Consider the following 18,779-nt stretch of genomic DNA (forward strand, 5'->3'; position numbering starts at 1 on the left):
ATTCTTTAATAACGCTGTTTGTCATCTTTTCAAAAATCTTTTTATAACTAATCTGCCTGGATTTTATTTTTGTTATTAAAAATGTTATATTAAATTTTATTGCTTTAAATTGACTAATGGTCAGCAAACCATAAAGATAGGCAGAGCCATTCCAGAGGAAAGGGGGAACAGGACATTAGGCCCATGCCAATTAATTCTGCTGTTAAATCACTAATCTTAACAAAATAAAAAATCAAACAATTTTACTCTAATAGTAGTACTAAATGGTAATAGAAACCAGCCCTTTTAAAATCCGTTAAATTTGGTAAGTTATGAAAAAATTTTCAACAAAATGGCTAATGCTACAAGTGTTTCGAGAATATTTTTTGAAACTTCAATTTTATATTAGAGTAATTTTTATTGATTTTTGGACCTATGTTTTTATACAAATCTTGATCAGCATAAAATTTTCTATAACAATTAATTATAAAAAGAGGAGGGGTAAAAACTGTATTGGTGCCCCATTTTCGCCCTTTTTTGGCCTTTTGCACCTAAAAAGAATTTCAAAAGCCCTTTTTTCTCTAAGTACACTACCAACACTCTTATAAAAAAAAAGTTTCAACTAATTGACAGGACATAAAACCTGGCGGTCTCTTTGGTCCACAGTGGCTCCTGCCTAATACTGAACAACGGCTTTTTGGATGTCACTTTTGGATGTATCTTCGGTTGGAACATTTTTTCTAAATGCTCCTGTGAATATACATCATCCTTTGTAGTTGAATACAACACATTACTTGTTATTAAACATAATTTTAGGAATAAAATATACATTATGTATGCTAGCAAAAAATGTATGATACATATAAGTTTATATCTTTAAATGTTCATAATTATCCCTTAAAGCTTAACAATAATCCCTTCTCGTTTAAGATATAAATGCATGTAAGAAGACTTTAATTTTTTCATAATGTATTATATAATAAACATCTAAATAAAGAAATATTTAAATCATCTACTATAACTTTTTATTAATATTATATATTGTTATGCTTACTATCGTTTGAAATTTAAGATTTATGCACAAGCAAATAATAAATTACTATGTTGGCAGCTTCCAACAGTTGTAAGGTGGTAAACAATTATCATTTTAGACCTGTATAATAACTAGGTTTCTTTGGTCTAAATTTAAAACTTTGACATTTTTTTCACTGCGGCTTAACAAAATAAATTTAAACAAACTAAAAATAAAAATTATACTTTGTCTTACTAAAAACTTTTACCTTATTTTATCATATTTATTCTAAAAAACGAAAAGTTAACATGCAACAAATTATTGTAAGAATGTTTTGTTAACCAAAAAATATATATTTATATTTGAAATTTACGTAAATATTTTTGCGAAAATAATGTTTTGTTAAACAAAAAGAACAGGTTTTTTATTTGAAACTTATATATTTATCAATATTTGAACTCAAGATGTAAAACTTCATTACAATCAGTTTTATAATTTTCGCATAAGCGTCCGTCTCCATCTTGATTGTCCAAAACTTGCTTCAAAAAAATTGCCGTAAACGCTAATCAGTTATGTTTTAGAGCAGTGGTCCAGTTGTGGCTAGCCAGCTCTGGCGTGCCAACTGTGTAAATACAGTATTGGACAAAACATTTCAACCGACATCGAACAATGCTGAAAAGTGTTCCTAATTTTACATGTCTTAAAAACGAAACGAACTATAATACCACAGCAAACAGTTCAGGAATCTGGAGTCATAGCATGTCATGACATGAGCAATCAGCTGACAGGTGACAGCAAACAGGCAGAATTTCGTTGACAAGTGCCATTTTGCAGTGGGCAAAACAAGTGCAACTTTTTTGGTTTGTTTCATTTTCTTAAGACTGGTCCGTGTCAACGTCACGGAAGTTTTTTAATAATTAAAGGAAGTATCCAGAAGTTTCCAGAAGTTTCCAGAAGCATGCAGAAGCTTCCAGAAGTTTCCAGAAGAAGCATCTGGAAGCATCCAGTAGCATCCAGAAATACCCAGAAACATTCAGAAGCATCCAGACCCATCCAGAAGCTTCCAGAAGCATCGAAAAGAAGCATCTAGAATCTTCCAGAACAGGTTCACACAGGTTCATTTTACTATATAGGAGACATGTAAATCGACATGTAATTCAGTCAGTATATGGAAGTCAATCAGTCAGTATTATCAAGACAGTTTATCGAAGTGAGTTTTATCAAAGTGTTTTATCGAAGAACATCAATTCAAGAAGTGAAATACAACAAGTTTTTTATTACATCAATACAGTCCACATCCAACCAAGACGTTGTGTTCCACAGAGCATTATTATATCATCACAAGGTAAATGTAACACGGTAAGCCTTGAGAAGCGTGATTATTTATTTTTGTTATTTTTATGACTTCAATGCAAAAATGGCTCCCGACAGTCTTGGGTTGGAACTAAGAAAGAAAATTATTGGCTATTACGTAAGTGAAATGTCACATAAAAGTATTTGTGATAAATATCGCGTGAAAAAATGGACCGTACAAGACTATGTTCCAAATATCGTTCTACGGGGAAGTTGGCAGCAAATAACAAAGGTGGAAGACCGCGTTCCACCACTTCTAGAGAGGATTCTATGATCGTCAGATCCGTCAAGAAGGATCCCTGGATATCATCAGTCGAGATACAAAAGCAATAAGAGCTGCCTGTATCGGACCGAACAATCAGACGACGTGCTGTTGAAGCCGGATTGTTTTCTCTACGCCCTGCAAAGAAACCGCTGATTTCACTAAAAAACCAAAAGAAAAGACTCCTGTTTGAAACGTCTCATATTGACTGGAATGTGCAGAAATGGCGAACTGTCCTGTTCAGTGACGAGTTGAATTTCAACATCATTGGGAGCGATGGCATTTGCCGTGTACGTCGACCGGCCGGAAAACGCCTCGATTTACGTTACTGCCATAAGACCGTGAAGCATGGTGGAGGCAATGTAAAGGTCTGGGGGTGTTTTTCTGCTAACGGTCTAGATCTAATACATCGAAACAATGGAATAATGGACCGTTTCATGTATAAAAGTATCCTGAAAGATGTTGTTACCTCATGCTGAATGGAATATGCCAATAAAATGGGTGTTTCAGCAAGACAACGATCCGAAACACACTGCAAAAGTAGTCAAGCAGTGGTTTCAAGACAACCACCTATCGGTGATGGATTGGCCGCCTCAATCTCCGGATCTCAACCCTATCGAGAACCTGTGGGAGATCGTCAACCGCAGAATTAATCGTGAAGGTGTTCGTAATAAGGATCAACTGTTTGAACAAATCCAAAAGGCCTGGGCAGCGATTCCACAAAGTATCATTGATCACCTGATCGAATCTATGCCTCGAAGATGCAAGGCTGTGATCGACAACAAAGGATTCGCCACGAAATATTGATAGCAAAATACAGCTTGGTCAACATTTTGTCGAGTTGCACTTGTTTTGTCCAGAAGGAAATCAACTTTTTTTAATACTTTTGATTGATTTACTAATTTTCGTGTGCAAATAATGAACTTTGTGATGAATAAAACTTGAAGAACTTTGTTTCTAAACAGTTACATAGTTATTTTTCTAAAATGAAAAAATGCAGCACTTTTATATAAAGAAACTAAGTTAGCATTATTTGGTTGCAAATGTTTTGTCCAATAGTGTATATCGGCCAGTTATTGGATAACCAGGACTGGCATGCCGCAAACGGACCACATGGCAGCACAGTGCCTCACAGCTACGGAAAAACGGCAAAAACCCTCAAATCAGTGTTCCTGAATGGATTTCAACCTTTTTTGGCTCTAAATATATTAAAATTTAATCAGTAACCCAACCCGAAAGTCAGAAAATAATTTTGCACACTTTTTTCAAAATATTTTTGCAAATTTGCAAATTCTGAATTTTTTTTCCACTTTCTCAACATGCTATTCTGTCGTTTTTTATTGTACTTATAGAGACAAATTCATAAATATTTTGGGCCTCCTGAGCCTCCTCAGAATAATAACCAATGGGTAGTTCTAGATTTTCAGCAATTGCAGGTCCATGAACTAGAAGTTTGTGAAGAGTTGGAGGCATTCTGTACCAATCATAGTTATTAACTATAAAGGCTAGAGTCTCATTGCAGTATTGGCTAAATCTATCAATATCTAGGTCATACCCTGAACAAACAGCTTGAAGAACTGTCCTCACTCGGAGAATCAACTCAACCTGAACTCCTGTTATGTCAGCAAAAGCCTCACCATGCATGAATGCTCTTCGGGCAGTATTACCATCATTTGAATTCCCAAATCCAGTTTTTGGAACATCTACCAGTAAACTAAGTTTTGCTCTAAACCTATCTTGAATAGTTTTTTTTCTAGCTTGAACAAGTACCTTATCTTCGGCTAACCTGACATCTGTCCTTGGAATAGTCACCTCCAGTCTGTAGCCTAAATGAAGTATGTATTCAAAACATTTAATCCAACAATGCAATGATGATAAACCAAGGGACATAGCATCATCATTCACAGGTTTAATTTTAACTAGATCTAGCTTGTTCATTTCTGATGGTTTCGCACCACAAATATTGCAGCTTGCAGATGATTTTGTGTTGGTTAAGGCATTAACCACTTTGCCATCAAACATGGTTAGTTCAACATGAGATTTTATATTGATACTGACTTTTCTTCCATCCGCAAGTGTAATAATCTCAACATAATCTTCCAAATCAGCCATCTGATCACGAATGTGTTTTTCTTCTGACTTGCTAAGTTCTGTGGTTTCTTTTTTGTATTGAAGACGAAGAGGTCTGCAAAAATGAGAACTATTTGGTTTCTTATTCTCCCAAATTGTTTTACTTTCTACACTTAACTTAAGAGGTACAATTGCAGTTTGGAAAAGGGATTCTTCCATTTTTTTAGCCTCCTCAATGTCTGTGTTATCATACCTTTGTTTATACAAACTTTGGCTTGATGCACCATCAAACCCTGCTTTTAGAATAAAACTACCATTGAGCACATTTTGATCTGTATCCAGAGTTTTTAAATTGTCTTCACTTAATACAATAACTTTTTTAAGAGTATGATTCACCATGGACTGTAATTTAATTTCAGCAGAAGTTTCAGTTACAACAAGGTCCTCTGGATAACAATTACTTTTTTCCTTGAATAGAGCATGTAATGTTGGATAAACATTGGGATTGTGTTTGATTGAGGAGTTTCTTATCATTTGATACTGATCATCACTGAGATCACAATTAACTTTTAATGAAAGTGCTTCTTTCTCACTCATCATTATCGGTTCCTTGCTGTCCATACTTTTTCTGATTTCAGATGCTTTCTGAATAGACTCTTTAACCACATAAGCAAAGTCTTGTAAGTCACCTGATGATTTTGCACTTTTAACAGCAGCCAGAGCTAAAACCTCTGGATCATGCGCAGATAATCCAACAACTCTTGTTCGCTTACTTCTCTCTCCTAGATCTTTCCAATCTTTCTTTGGTCGCCCTCCACTGAACTCTTTTCTGCTTGCATTGTCAGCTTTCATAACAATTTGAATTTCGGTTTGCAACCATTTCTTTTCTTTCATTAACAGCCTGTCATATGTTTTGTTTACTGCAATTCACTTAGCTTTCAATTTTATCACCAAAATTCGGATTTTTGCTGTTAATTTTTCACTATGCACTTTTTCACCATCCAAACCTTCTGATATCAAAATTTCCTCATAAAGGAGGCTCACAATATCCTTGCTAGTTATACAAATTTCTCTTACTTTGGGAATCAAGTCTATTATTTTCATTTTGAGATGTAATCACAAAGGCACATATTACTAACTAATTTTTTGAATTTTTAAAAAACTTTTTGCGGATTTCTTATTAATTGCAAAAAACTTTAAAATTCAATTTCTCAAAAACGTGCTACTTTGGGGCGGTTTTTTTTTTCCGGGATTTCTGTATATATTCAAGATACTTCCTCATCAAAATTCAGGGTGGAAAAGTGCGGACATTTTTAGAAAAAGTAAATATTGTGAATATTATTTTCTGAAAATTTTTAATTTTTTCACAAATTGTGAAATTCGAACATTAATTTTTGATGTCGATGAAAGTCCAATGTCAGTTACTTACCGGATGATATAATATATATATGATGTTCACCGAAAAAATGAAAGAAAAATTTTTAAAAATGACCATTTTGTGACAATTTTAAGATCTACTTGAAAACTCTAAAATTTCTAGTGAATTTTTGCCCACAAACAACCTGCATATAACAAGCTCACAAAAAGAGTAAAAATTTACAAAATCATAAAAAATGGGTTTACCTTGTTCAGTATGCTTATAACAATCAAGATAAAGTTAAAAAACATCAAAATAAATTTAAAAAATTATTAGGGTTTTTGCCGTTTTTTCGTATCTGTGAGGCACTGTGGGCAGTTGCAATCTGGCAAACCAGCTCTAGTGAATTTTTCACGGTACAACAACGGCTCATATCTGCTCTGGAATGCCATTCATAGAACTTTAATGGCTCGTAAATGTATCACCAGAACTGGCGTCGCCGGCACTGGCCCATACGAGCGCTGCTACTTGGGACGTTGAAATAACGTTGAAACAGCGTCGAAACCCTCAAAACTACCATATATCGACGTTGAAATAACGGTGTGTACCAACTGCGCAGCTCAAGCTAAGATCGATTAGTTCAAGGCTTGATTTATTTGATGTTTAGCAAGATAGTAGCACCTAGAAGTTCCTTCATACCGAAGAGAGCACCAAAGTTTTTTAGAAACTGCACAATTGTCATTCTTTTAAAAAGAACCAATTAAGTTTGTTGATTTTATATGAACACCAAAATTATCTAGGTCTGGTCCTAAAAACAAACGCTTTTAAATTTAAGTTACTGAATGGGCAAACTCATATCTATGTTATCTCAGTTTCAACCTCCTAAAAAAATGTAGCTGGATTTTCAAGTGCTTCACAAAAATCTTGCTTCCTCAGATTTGAAAAACATTTACAATGACAACTTTTAATGAATATTGTAATTCAAGTGCTATTGTTGAAAATAAAATTGACATTTATAAAAAGAAAACTATTTATGGAACCTCGATACACGTTCGGTTTATTATTAAAGAATTTAAAATTAATGATTTAAATCAGGGATAACGATTATTGCTGTTAAATTCAAATTAAATTTAAAAAAAATTTTCGTCTAAACTACCCTATTGCGAGGAAAACGTCTCTCAAGGACGTCACTCCACAAGTTTCTTGAGATACTTCCTAATTGTCTTCTGAGTGACACTAAGTACTTCAGCCAATACGCCTGTACTTGATGACAACTCAACATCTAAAGAAGTTTCCAAATGTTCTCCTTTGCAAACGGTTTGTCAAGAATATGTTGACAACAAAGAATGAATGGATCAAGAGTACAACTTTGTTGAGCCAAGCTAAATAGTTGCAGTAGTTCAACATTTCATATCTGAATAAATAAAACATTTGAAAAAACATAAATAACCAAAAACCTAACTTAGAACCTTTTTAACGACGCTTTAAATTTAAAAACTTTAACGGAGCACACAAAAAAGCTTCTTTTCGCATGCTCTTGTGTGATGTTAGAACGAACTTCAAAAGTTTCCTCCGTGATTGTACCTTTACCAATGCATGGCGCCCTCCTCCCCCCCCCCCCCTCCATATAACTTTTACATTACTCCCTCAAACCTTTCATACCACCCACTCCCCCCCCCCCTAAACCCCCTTTAACACTTCTTAGCATCGAACTTCAAAGCTTACTCCGCGATAGTAGAGTTCCTAACTTCTCCCGTATTGATCATGAGACCGTAAAAGGTATCAACTAAAGTAAGTATTGAATTTGCCAAAATCAATTTTCACTTCAAAGGAGCAGAAAATTTTAATGATTTGCCCACAAACATAAAAACAGGAACTCATCAAATTTTATAAACACTGCACATATCAGTGGCTGTTGCAAGACGCATTTGAATGGGACAAACTCGGCAATGTGTCATGTAATCATGTGTCATGTGATCATGTGTTATGTGATCATGTGTCATGTGATCATGTGTCATGTGATCATGGTCATGTGATCATGTGTCATGTGATCACATGTCATGTATCATGTGATCGTGTGTCTTGTGATCGTGTGTCTTGTGATCATGTGTCATGTGATCATGTGTCATGTGATCATGTGTCATGTGATCATGTGTCATGGAGCAAAATTAAAAGAGATGGACCAGGCCAATCATAAATAGCTTAATTGACAATACAGCAAAACCAACATTGCGTTTAAATGCAATTGAAATTGATCCTGTATCAAATCCTCATTTAAAGTTATGTTTATGCAAGTTATGCAACAACGTAATGTACAAGCACTAATACTAAAAGAGTGTCAACATTCGTTTTGCTCAGTGTGTTGGTTTAAGGAGATTGAAGGAAAGTAGGAAACAGAAGCAAAATGCTTTATTTGTAAACAGCATATTTTTATAAATACAAATTTAAATTCCGCTAATGAAACACAAATGACAGAGCACATTCTTTTAGGCTGCAACAATGAATGCAAATTAAAATATACATTTAAAGAAAATGAGCTTAAAAATTACACGAAGAAAGTTTTACCTGTGATAAGTTATTGCATACTCAGATTTGCAAAAAAACTACAAACGGACTTGATGCAACTCTTGCTGAGGTGTTTTTATTAAAAGAAAATGATACTATACCAAGGATTGTAGAAGATGCTGCACTGCATGTTATAAAGCAAAAGCTAGTTAACTCTGAATCAAGCTCTTTTGCCTTTTTTTCCGGAGGACCAAAGTTAGGTGCATTTTAAGTATTATGACAGAAAAAAACAAGTTTATTGTTTTGATGTAATTGTTAAAATAAAATTTGATTTCTATTCTTACTTTCTAGCCTTTGCACTTTACTTCCAACTCAAAGGCATATGAAGACAGCTCTGATATTAGTGTTAGGGCAATTAAAAAAAGACATTCAGCTGTTATAAATTCTTTAAATGTGACCTCTGGTTTGCCCGGCACATCACTACTTCAGATAACTTCTGCTATTTTGAATTCATTTGGAGAAAAAGATTAAATTAAGTTATTGAAAATGTTAGACAATGCCATATCTGTTATAAGCGCAGAAGAAATGATTACTATAAAAACTGATATGAGAATCAAATATTCAATCATGAAGATACTTGCAAGGTAAAATATCTTAAATTTAAACTTTAAATTGAACCAAATGAAACTGTAAATAAACAAAGGTTGCTTAAAACGAAATGTCTCAAACTTTGTGTTAGATCCCAGCAAACATAAGACGTCTTAAGACCGTCTTATTCAGGTCTTAAAATGGTCTTGTCTTCGAATGACGTCTTCAAGACGTCTTAAAGACGTCTTTTAAAAAACTGTATCATCGTGAAAAATTGCGCTTCTTCGTAAGACGTCTTCAAGACGTCTTCACAACGTCTTACGAAGACGCGCAATAAACTTCGTGTCTTTTAAAGATGTGAACTTTTTCATATAAAGTATATTGAATTTCATAATGATATTTGAAGATGAAGATAATAATGATAGTACATGGAATTTGAATCCTGAATTTAATGCTTTTTAGGCTGAGCCTGAAAATCCTTGTAAAGCCCTAAATAATATTTTTAAAGAATGCGGAGAAAACAATAAGTCTTCGAGTTGCAATTATGAGAATGTTGAATGTTGTAATGCAGCACCACTTATGACAACAGAAACATTATCAGAAGATTTAGCAATGCGGTCTTCGAAAAGCAAAATTTCTTAAAACCAATTAAATGAGCTTTTGAGTATTCTTAAAAAACATGGTCATTCAGAGTTACCAAAAGATGCAAGAACCCTTTTAAAACCCTCTAAAGTTGTTGCAATAGATAGGAAGTGTGGTGGAACTTATGCGTTCTTTACAATTGCTGATGGCATAAATAATTTTTTGAATTAAAAAAATGATTCTCAATCTACTGGAATATCTAATAGATATTCTTGGTCTAATAGAGAACTATATTTTTATCATTGCACTTTTCTGTGGTGATGGTAAACCAGACTGCTTGGATGATTTTCTCAATGATTTTCTGAAAGAATATTTATTGTTAAGTGGTGAAGGTTTATACTATAATGATAAAAAAAGTTGATGTTACACTTAAAGCATTCATATGTGATGCACCTTCTCGCTCTGTATACAAGGTCATAAATGTATACAAGGTCATACAGGATATTACTCCTGTGAACAATGCCAAGTTAAAGGATTTTATGAGGAACATAGAGTGGTTTTTATGGTACTTACTTTTTTAAAATCTGGTCCAAAACATTGTAGACTTTCAAATGGCCTATTAAAAAATATCTGAAAATCTATTAAGCTTACGTGGTATGATGCCATCTGAATTTGCTCAACAACCATGTTCCCTTATAGAGTTAGATCAGTGGAAAGCAGCAGAGTTCAGACACTGGTCCCTTAGTTTAAAAGGGTGTTGTAAGCAAAGAAATTTATAATCATTTTCTAACATTGCATGTTGCAATGGTGATTCTCTTGAATGAAAACAATGAATTAAGGAAACATTATCTTGCTTTTGCTAGAGAACTAATTAATTACTTTGTTATCAATTTAAAACATTTATATACAAATTCATTCTGTGTTTACAACATTCACTGTTTACTTCATATTTGCGATGATGTTGTTAAATTTGATTGTTCACTAAATGACATAACTTGTTTTCCCTTTGAAAATTGTATGCAGTCATTAAAGAAAGCAGTAAAAAACTCAAAGAGACCTGTTGTTCAAATAGCCAAGCAATATCAAAGTCTACAATCTTTGTTAATTACTAAATCTCGAAAACTAAAAGTTTCAGTGAAGCTGAATAATTCATGTTTTTACATAGGAGAAAATCAATTTTGTTTTGTTGATGAGAAATTATCATCTGGATTTTTTAAATGTAGACTATTTAGACTTGATTTACAAAATGATTTATATACACAACCTATTCAGTCTAAAACCTTTCAAATTTTCTTCATACCAAGTATTGATGAAATTAGAGTAAAAGTGGTTGAGTTAGAAATGGAAAGTCTTTGCCGAAATGTTTTTGTTCTACCTTGGAAGGGAGGTCTTGCATGCTTTCCTTTATTGCATGAAATAGAACATTAATTGAAAGGTTTTTAAATTCAAATTTCTTTTAATTAAATATTTTATATTTATTATGTTTTATTAATTTGCATCTTGTATCCAAAGTTTGATATATATATATATATATACATACATACATACATACATACATACATACATACATACATACATACATACATTATATATATATATATATATATATATATATATATATATATATATATATATATATATATATATATATATATATATATATATATATATATTATGATTTATTTTTAACTTTATTTTTCCATTTTATTTGTTTTTTACAGTTTATATTTTTGTATAAAAAGATAATCTTTAATTGAAATTATCTTTGCTTTATTTAAAAATGTACTTAAATGCAATTATTTATCATTTTTTGAAATTTAAAAAAATCACTTTTAAAGTAAATGAAAAAATAAAAGAAATAAATGTTAAAGAGCTAAAGAAGTAAAATTAAAAAAACAATTATCTAAGAGATTTAATTTTTTAGTTAATAGTTAGTGATGAAGTAAAATATCTTAAATATTTAAAATGTTAATCAGATTTATTTAAACTGCCCACACAGTTATTTTAGTGCTGTTTTTAATACCTTTTTTTTATTTTATTGGTCTATTTTTTTAGAAAAATTAGTGCTCTTCCTTGTCATAATCACCATAATTATAAACCTAATGGTTTTTTTTGTTCCTTTTCATTTCTTTATAAGTTTTTTAAATTAAAAGACATTTGTCTTTTGTTATTGGTATTTATTTCTGTTATTCCAACTTATTATAAGGCTTTTGATGATATTTAAAAATTTCTTTTCATGATTTAGTTTTACACCATGATTTGGGCAAGAGCTGTTTGGATAGAGAACTTTGAGGAAATAGAAGATGTTGTGCCTAGAAGGTGGATAGATACAGATAAAAAACTATTATTCTGGCCTGCAGGTGTATCCTATCGTAGAGCTGTTAATGATGAATTGGATGTGGATGAAACATGGGAGAAATATAAACTTGTTAAAATCAAATTTGAGAGTGGTATGAAATTTTCGCACAAACCTATGTGTGGATATATATACATATATATATATATATATATATATATATATATATATATATATATATATATATATATATATATATATATATATTACAGCTCTATAAATCCAAGATAAACATTAGATATTTTGCCATCATGTATGTGCTGTCAAAATATTTGATTTTTATATTGGATTTATAAGAGCTTATATTCTTTTAGATAATATGGAGGAACTAAAAGAATATTGTTACACCACAGCAGCAGAGGAAGAAGATGAAATAGATATTTGTGTTTCCAAAGATACCTTTAAAGTGAAACGTAATGCTAATGGTATATTTACATTTAATTATTTTTACGTTAATGATTTATTTTTATTTGTTTAATGTCAAATCTATATTGTAAATTAATATGTTTGTATAAATACTAAAGGAAAAATGAATAATAAAACTATTATGTTTTAGAGTTACCTGCTTTTCCTTTGCCTTCGCTAGTTTTTAAATCTGTGTTGAAAAAACCATTAAAAAGATCTTTTGACTCTAATTTGTCATCTGGATCTACTTCCAAACAATCTAATCTGTGTTCTAGTACACTTTGTCTCTTAATTTTCAATTTTTTCAAAATTAGAATTAATATAATTTTAATCTACACTATTACTGAATTCTTATTTTTAGCTGACACTTTTTTACCTCTACATTCAACTACAGAGGAAAAATCACCTTCATATTCTGGTGCATTATGTATGTATTACTTTTGAACTTTCTACCATATTTTTTGTTCATTAAAGTTGGAATATTTTTTTATTGTTAACTTTATCTTTGCCTCACTTATTTTTACCTTCACAATCAACTGAAATGGAACAATCAAATTTTTTTATATATATAATTTTTTTTTATAGACTCTAAACTAAAAAATTGTAAGTTCCTCCCTCCTCTTACCCATCAACTTTTGTGGTCTCGAAGAGCTAAAGCCTGAAATAAGAAAAAAATTTATTAATAATTACAAAGTACCAAAAATTTTTAAAAAAGATCAGTTGTAGATTAAAAAATTATTTATATATATATAATATTTTTATTTATATATATATATATTTTTTTTTTTGCTTTAGTTATACCTCATACATTAAAACCAAACAAAATGCTTCAGAAAACAGACATGCAAGAAAAAACCATGAATGAAGCGCTTGGACCCGAAAAGTTACTTAAAAATAAGTTTCCTATGGAAGTTGGAAGTAAGCTCTTTAACATTTACTTGATTTTTTTAATTGGAGTAATGAAAATGTGGAAAGTGTTTGTACTCGCATTTGGACTTTTTTTAGGTATAAGAAAAATACTTGTAAATAATTTTGAAAATGAATTAATAAATGTTTTGCAATCTGTATATTTCTTTTTTTATTTCCTTCATATAATTTAGAATAACAGCACATGATGTTCAAGATGGTTTCAAAGGTTCTTGAAAACCAGGAGCTCATTTTAGATATAAACAAACAATCCAATAGTAATTTTGCAATCAAGAAATCAGACACTATTGGAGAGTATGAGGATTTTATCAAAAGTTTAGAGGATGATTGTGTTTGACTAGATTTGGTAAATCTTTATCCATATGTAAAACTTTATAATCGATATTAATTAAAAGTGAAAATATTTATTTTTGTATAACTATTTTGCCAAACTTTTAATTAGGTTAAACAGCTCAGTTTTTTAGGTGCAGAAGATTTTAAACAACTGACAAGATTGGTCATGAATAGGTTTTTTTATTATATTTTGTATAGCAATTAATTTTCGTTTTTTGTAAATATATTTTGTATGTATAGTAATTATGGAAATCAATAATCATAAACTGTTTAATATTTTTCATAAATTTTATTATTTATTCTATATGTTTTTTAGATTATTTACAAATAACCTGTTGACACAGTTCAATTAAAAGGTTCTGGTGGAAAGATTGGTTTATTATCAACTAAACTGTATGGCTTAGTAGAAGGTAATCTAAAATAAGTATAAATTATTCAATTTTAAATTAGTTTAAAATCTAAGTTAAATTTATTTCCAATATATTTGATAAATACATCCTACATGATGCTTAATTTGATTTTTAGAAGTTATAAAAAGAAGATTTGAAAAGGTTTCAAATGCTGAAATTAAACAGCAAATTGGACGGTATTGTGAAAATGCTCCTTCACGGCAAAAAACAAAAAATAAAAAAAATATATTCTTTTTTATTGTTATATATTGTATATGTTATTACATGTTGTATAAATTGTTAAATAGAAAGATACTTGGTAACAATCCAACTAACTGTATTATATGTACCTTTTTAAATTATTTGCGTTGTTTGTTTTTTTTTTAATAATTTTCTTTTTCTTCTTTAATAATGTTTCTAAAATACAAAGTACGAACTTGAACTTGCTTAATGGTGTTTTTAATGTTGTCAATACTTATTATAATCGGAAGTAGCAACTTATATATACCATAAATACGACACAGTTTTCTTAAAATATAATTAAATAAATCTTGAGGCCGTCTTGAGTAAGACGTCTTTAAACAATCTTGAGTAAGACGTCTTTTCGACGGACAACGTAGACCTTTTTAAGACATCTTTAAGACGTCTTTTTCGATCTTGAAAAGACGTCTCTAAGACGACTAAAAGACGTCTCATGTGTGCTGGGTAGCGTCTTTAGGCCGCACAGTGGGCGGAATTTCAAAAATCCTGGCCAAAAGTCAAAAAATGATTATAATTAATGGAAAATTTCTGTAAAGCATTTTTTTGAATCCCCAACTTTGAATTTGACATAAGTGTACCAAAATTCAATAATGGTAGATCCAAAATGGCGGTGTTTTAAAGACATTAATCATTAGAAATCCCTTTGGGTTTTCGTATTTAACCAATTAGTTCTAATTCGACATTTAAGTTCAATAGACTAATGTATTATTTACATTACATATATAAACATTATATATAATACCGATATATAATGTATTATGACTGTATTATTATGCCGCAATGTTAAAAAAATAAATTGAAAAATTCATTATTTATTCTACTTATTTATTTGTTCAAGGAAAACAAGAAAAACTTTTATTTGCATCATTTATCATAATTGTTTCATTTATATTACTTTAAAATAAATCACCACTGTCATCTGAATCATTTATTGTTGAAATATTGTTGATAAACTCAATCACAGACGAATGAGTTTCAGAGTTTTCGTTAATCTCCGGAGGTAATAACATTTGTAAAGCTTGAGAAGACAAAGATCTGCTAACTTTTTCATGAGATTTTAAAAGTGAAGATATTGCAGGATCTGACGAAACCAGAAGTCTGCAAAAAACGTCATGCATTGTATTTTTTCTGGAATTTTTCCTGGAGAAATCTTCGCGATATTTTTTTAAGTCTTTGTTTCTCGATTCCTGTGCATCCTCAGATAGTTGTCCTATGGGTAGTATTGCTGTTTTTGTTATTAAGGCTCCATGAATAAGTACTTTGTGTACTGTTGTAGGCATGTTGTACCAAGGATACTTTTCAACAAAAAGTAGTGCAGTTTCGGTAGAATAGTTATCGAGTTTGTCTGCGTCTATTGGAAAGCCACTAGATAATACCTGTAAAATTACATGAAACCAATTTATTAGTTCTAAATCCACTCCTAGAATATCAGCAGACACTTGTGAGTTTTTAAAAAATCTTCGAGCTGTATTTCCGTCATTTGTATTACCGCATCCTGGTTTCGGTCGATCAACTATTAACCCTAGCTGCAGCTTAAAAGCATTCTGGATTAACAATTTTTGTTGTAATATTATACTTTTTTCAATGTCAGAACGTGCTTGCCATTTTTTTATTCCAAGTTTATACCCAAGATGCAAAAAACATTCAAAAAAGCGAATCCATGTGTGCTACTAATTTTTTTGTAGTTTTATTGCACTTAACAAAATCAGTTTCTCAAGAAACATAATAACTATATCTATATACAATTTGACTGATTTTGTAAAGAAAACAAAACACCGCCATTTTGTTTACTAAAAAACACGACTAGCACTACACAATATAAGTTAATGAAGTAATAGGCAAAAATAGGTGCCTTTTCTTTTAATCAATCTTTAGAATACACTTTTATGAACAACATCCAAATTATAACTAAGCGGAATCTCGCGGGTTCACTACTTTTTCAATGCTTGAAAAATAGGTTAAAGAAAATAAATAAACTTTATTCTGTACTTTTTTGTTCGCACTTTTCGCATAAAATTTAGAGAAATAATATAAAACATTTTACTAAAATATTATATAAATACCTTGAATAGTATCGTCCATAGTTAGTTTTTTAGTAACGATAAATAACTTTTTTGTAAACGATACTTATTTGACCACATTTTTTTTTTGTTTTTAAAATGCCTATTAAGTGTTTTTAATAACAGATGTTTAATTGCGTAGATTTAGGTAACTTTAAAATTTATACAATTTTTTCTTATACAATTAAATGCAACAGGGCTTTGTTTATGTAGTTTCAAAATAATAAAATCACAATAGTGATTTTTTTTTTTTGACTTTTGGCCAGCTTTTTTGAAAATTAGCCCACTGTGGGCCGTCTTAGGCAAGACGTTTTTAAGTTGTCTTTTGTAAGACGTTTTTTGTCTTCGACGGACAACGTAGACCTTTTTAAGACATCTTTAAGACGTCTTTTTCGATCTTGAAAAGACGTCTTTTTGTTTGCTGGGATGGCTCAAATCAAAAGATATAAAACATGCATCAAACAAAAAGCAAAGAAACGTAGCTAAATCCTGGTCTGGAAATGATTGGATAGTTTGTAATGTACCGTTTAACTTTTTTTTTAAAGATTCCATAGATTCATTTGAAATAAAAAATGCTCCTTGGACAAACCTGAGGTTTATATGACATTGATGGAATTCAGATTATTTTAGTTGAGAGTAAAATATTTTATTTTACTTTATGTTGACATGTTTTCAAATTGAATTTTTTATACTTTTTTCTCTTTTGATACTTTAAAAACATTTAGTAATCGAGTTGCAAAAAAGTTGCAAGACAGATAAACAAGCTATGAAACGTGTTACTCTTGCGAAACATGCCATTCTCCTATTTGTGAATTTTATTATATATCAATATTACATTTTTTCTTTAACATTGTCAAAGACTTATGAAGACTTATAAGACTCAAAAAATGTAATTGAAAAGATGAACTTTCATTAAATAATAAATATAGAATTCCTCATAATGTTCTTTGCAAAAAAATTTTTAGCTAATTTGTGTGGTAATGAAAATAGCCGTTTTAGATTTACACAATCATCGGCATGAATTATAATGTAAGTAACATTTGATGCACACAGAATGCTTGATTTCGAAGTAATCAGTTTTTGTTTACATGAAGGCATAAAGGTTTGTGCTTTTTATTAGATGTAAAATGCGAGTTTTTGCTCAACCTTCTTTGACCATATGTTTAACCATCAAGCTGTGTTTAAATTTATAATTGAAAAGTTTAAACAGAATTTGCCATTTTCAACCAAATGTACAATTATTAAGCTATATTTCAACTTAACAATTTATTTTGTTTTTGCTGAAGAAATCAAAAAGTAACTTCAACCATTAACACTACCATTTACTTAATGTCATAGTTATGGTTAATAAATTTAAAGCTGCATCACCTCGTTTTCAACCAGATACCAAACTGTTAAGCTATTATAAAAATTCACCCATTTGTAAAAATTGTGGATGAAATTATTAAGACGTTTCTCACAACCGTCAAATAAGCATTAACCTTTGGTAAAAATTCAACTTTTTAAGAAAAGTTTAGCAAAACTTATAAGGACTTTTCTCACAATCATTAAGCAACTATAAAGTTATGGTAAAGTTTCAATCATTGTAAATATTGAAAAAGTCATTTAAAAAATTTTTGGTTTTATAACAATTAGCAAAGAAAATTTATTCAAGATGCAAGAAGAACAAAGAGATAAATCTTTATATAAATAGCATAGAGTTGTTAAACTCATGTATTCTTGTAGAGATTATAAGCAAATAAGGATATAAGACAAAAGTGATTATGTTAGAACAACAAAATGAATGGAATGCTTGAGTGACGTTGAAGCTATAAAAGGGATTTGTATTTACTTTAGAGCTCAAACAAATTATAAAGAATGAATAGTTGTAGGTTTCTGTGAACTTGGAAGATTAAGTTAGAGGTGTATAGTGTGCGGCAGTGTTTGGACGTCTTTGGGAGACGGATTAGAGCGACGGATGAGTAAGGTCGTCTCTTTGGAAGGAGAGAAGAAGAAAAGAAGACGAAGTTTTAAGGAGAAAGTTTTAAGAAAGTTTTTAGAAGAATTTTAAAAAGAGAGAGAATTATGTGATAAGAAAAACACTTTAATGAACAAGTAGTCTTAAAGGCGGTTTAATAAGCAGTTGAACAAATGAAAAATAGAAGAAGATTTTGATATTGATTAAAGAAGATCAGAAGATTCAAAAAAAGAAGAGATATTTGTAATAAAAAAGAAGATATTAAATAGAGGAGTAATTGATATAAACAGTATTGAACACTGCAAGAGGCGTAAGAGAATATTTTTTGTGTTATGAAAACGTTATGAACAAAAGAGTGCTAACTATTGCTCACTAATAGAACG

General features: G+C 30.6%; 1 protein-coding gene and 2 pseudogenes across 4 annotated transcripts in view; 2 read left to right on the plus strand and 1 right to left on the minus strand.

Moving 5' to 3' along the window:
- LOC149877959 (uncharacterized) overlaps positions 1-18,779 on the minus strand; it is a 222,343-nt gene that overhangs the window by 82,024 nt on the left and 121,540 nt on the right. The gene's annotated exons all lie outside the window — the stretch shown is intronic.
- LOC149877966 (uncharacterized) lies at positions 8,191-17,043 on the plus strand (annotated as a pseudogene).
- LOC145200111 (uncharacterized) lies at positions 9,413-14,559 on the plus strand (annotated as a pseudogene). Its single transcript, XR_016448055.1, has 10 exons — positions 9,413-11,143; positions 11,954-12,158; positions 12,379-12,489; positions 12,831-12,896; positions 13,265-13,387; positions 13,570-13,742; positions 13,839-13,903; positions 14,046-14,139; positions 14,255-14,455; positions 14,549-14,559. The product of XR_016448055.1 is annotated as an uncharacterized LOC145200111 (transcript).

The sequence above is a fragment of the Hydra viridissima genome, unplaced genomic scaffold (genome assembly GCF_058129835.1).
Source record: "Hydra viridissima isolate aposymbiotic clone 2 unplaced genomic scaffold, HvirCarnegie_v1 scaffold_16, whole genome shotgun sequence".
Classification (NCBI taxonomy): Eukaryota; Metazoa; Cnidaria; class Hydrozoa; order Anthoathecata; family Hydridae; genus Hydra; species Hydra viridissima.